Here is a 3,496-nt window from a genome sequence, read left to right as displayed (position 1 = left end):
TGCATTTTCACTCCAAATCACTTACTTAAGAAGCAAGAAAGTGTATAAAGACTAATAAAACAAGTGAAATTAGCATGAAAAATGGGTATATGATGACTTGTCATCACAACACCAAACTTAAATCTTGCTTGTCCCCAAGCAAGCATCAAAATTAAGAGCAATTAAAATGAATAAGAAAAGAGTACATATCCTTATTAGGCATATAGCAGAACTTGATTTATGGGATCTTTATGCAGACAATGATAACTCAATTATTGTTGCTGTTACATAATGTACATCTTTCCTCAAAGGCGTGCTAAACTTGCTGTTATAAGACTCACTTTTTAATTACTCCCTTGCTAACTTTTCTTGGCTTACAATGCTTAACAAGCTTATTATTCTTTTGGAGGTTTGGTGTCAAATGTTGCAGTATTAGCCTTTGGCTTTATTTGTTTCTTTCTTTTACTCAACATCTCTCCACCACAGACACTTGGCTCACTAATTCTTCCTAGGATCATTGATGCCCAGCATCTCTTTGGATAAGATGAGAGTCTTTACAACAGCAAGCTAACTCACCCTTGAATGAGAATGATATTATGCAACAATTATTTCATGTCATGCATTTAATCAAACACATATACCACCATTAACTTCCATTCTTACTTATGCAACATTGGATATTTCACTTTTCAATTCAAACAAATCTCTTTTATTTAAGCATATGGGAAACAAAACAAATTTCAAGCTAAGTGATGGTTAACAAGCATTATGCAGATTTAGCATTTCTTTAGCTATTTATTAAATAACTAAAAATGAAAACAAAGAACAACAATTGCATGAAGTAAAAAGAAATAGATGATGGAGGCATATCATGTTTCAGATATGCATCTCCTTATTAGAGACATGAAAGAGGAAATATGAAAGAACTTTGCCACCTTCTAATGGTCGTGGCTGCTGCTTGATTCTCCCTTTTTTCTTCTTTCTCTTCCCTGTCTTGGCATAATCTCGGATCTCTTCACCAGGACATCTTCTACCCCAAACAGAATCTAAGAGTCCTGAGAGCCCAACGTCTTCCAATCTTTTAAAAGTTGCCTCAGTATATTGATGAGATCATGCCTGTTGCTTGGCTAAAAATTTAGGGCATTGTTCAAATGGCTTGATCTCAGGATTGAGTGTTGGCAAATTGTGGGTCAAGTACTCCAACCTTGCTTGCATGTCTTCATCATTCTCCATTCTTTGTGCATATCTAACTTCTCCCATGGTGTGATGAATATTCTTCCATTGATACAGGTTGTGACTATATTCCCCTGCTTTAGCTTGACTAAAATACAGCTTATCATATGATTCTTTGAATTCTTTATATTGCTCTTTTTGTCCTTCAAGAATCTGTGCTTGAAATTCTTGCTACTGAGTCATCATTTGTTGTTGCCATCTCTCTTGTTTCTCCTTCATTTGATGCTGCCAAGCTTCTCGTTCCTCTTTATCTTTCAAATATTGCTCCATAAATTCTGGATGGGGCTCTAGATATTTCTCTTGGCCCCCTGATTTTGGCTTTGTTGAGCCTGCATGAGTTGCTGAGATAGTTCTTCAATTGATCTTTGTAATTGGCTCATGTCTATGGCATCATGATCTTGATTTCGTCCTTCCTCCCTTTGTGATCTCCTTTGTCTAGGAGCTACCACCCCTTCTTGATCTTCTTCTTCATTCATTCCCTCCATACTCTTCTTGGTGATTCCTTTTCCCTTTTTCACTTTTTCTGTATCCTCATCTTCAAAGATTACTCTAGCTTTGTCACATAGCCTGAGGATGGTACTTGGATGTCCAAGACCACTTGATTTGCTTGTGTTATTGGCCATCTCTTGGATGCTGTCGGCTATGATTTGTGCGAGGTTGATTTCACCTCCATGTAAGATGCAATATGTCAAGAGTGCTCGTTTGATTGTGACCCAAGAGGCGTTTCCAGTAGGAAGGATAGATCTTCTCACTATTTCATACCATCCCTTGGCCACAGGAGTAAGATTATCCTTCTCAAGTGACTTGGAACTCCCTTTGAATCTCTTTCCCAATCTGTATTCTCCACACATAACCCTTGCAAGATCTCATCAGGATTGTTTTCCATTTGCAACCTGGTTTCATAACTAGGCTCTGCATAAGTTATGGTTCTCAACTTTAGAGCCCTAGTGATGGCTGCTGGACTGAAGCTCACTTCAACTCCTCTGACATAACTTGTGTAAGGGGCACTATCTTTGTTTTCTTTTACAGCATTTGCATAGAACTCCCTGATCATGACTGCACTGATGTCAACTAGAGGAGCACATAAGAGTTCCCACCTTCTTTCTTTAGTGATTTGCCTCATGATGGGGTATTCCCCGTCTCTCAACTCAAGGCCTTTCTCATAGATGACATTCTTTGTCTTCATGAACCTATGATATCTCCCTTCATGGAATTGGGATCTAAATTTGTTTGCATCAAATGATGGAGGTTCGGCTACCATAGGTTCCTTTCCCGGCCTTCTTTTTGAACTTGAAGAGGCCATTAGATTTGAGGTGAAAAGAAAGGAAAAGTGAGAAAAGAAGAAGTATGTGTTGTGTTTGGGAAGAGTTTTGGTTCGGTTCTGTTGTGAGACAAGGGAATTATGTTGGCTTTAGGAGTAAAGGGGATTATGGTTTTCATATGAAGGTAGCTTGAATGAGTGTGTAAACCGTGTAGTGCTACGGCTATTAATAGGCAGATTCTTCAAGCTTTCCAACAAAACCACAATGAATGAAGAAAGAGCTCGTTGGTGCTCATGAAGGGTTGAGATTGAGTTGTTCATCTAAGAGGTTCATGGGATGGACGGTCTGCATGCATTGTTGAGGCTTTGACGAGGATCCTCCTCCCATTGGCTGCATGCATTTAGGCGTTCAATGATGCATGCATGCATGCAAATTCTGCTTCCCCATGAGCGCATTCTTCTAGGCACATGTGACCATCCTCACATAGCTTATCCTAGCCGTGGCCCCTCCTTGCTTTTGTCTTAATCTTTTTCTCCTGCCTGAACCCTCCTTGCTTTTGTCTTAATCTTTTTCTCCTGCCTGAACCAAAACAGCTAGCCTTAGAACATTAATATAGTCGTTGGCAATTTATTTGCAATAAAAAAATTGTTTTGGTTTGTTTAATTGTTATTTATTCTATATATTTTTTCCGTGGTCAATTGTGTCCCTTAATTAAAGATGCTAAAAGTTGGTGAACACCAAACTTATCTTTTATTGAGGGAATGGCTTAACAATGCAAACCATTCTTCACAATTGATGCATTTTATAAAAAAAAATTGATGCATGATCCCTTTGTATGGTTTTGAGTCCATGATTGGGAAATGATCTTCTGAATATTGTTACACATGCAGACACTAAACTTAGTGTTTGGTCATATGCTTCATCAAAAGAATTATGCATATGTTCTAAGACTAATCCCCTTTTTTTTTTTGAAAAACAATGAACTTGGGTGTGCTTTAAGGTACACCAAACTTAGAAGTTTT

The sequence above is a fragment of the Arachis duranensis genome, chromosome 10 (assembly GCF_000817695.3).
Source record: "Arachis duranensis cultivar V14167 chromosome 10, aradu.V14167.gnm2.J7QH, whole genome shotgun sequence".
Taxonomy (NCBI): Eukaryota; Viridiplantae; Streptophyta; class Magnoliopsida; order Fabales; family Fabaceae; genus Arachis; species Arachis duranensis.
Note: the sequence above shows the minus strand (reverse complement) of the source record.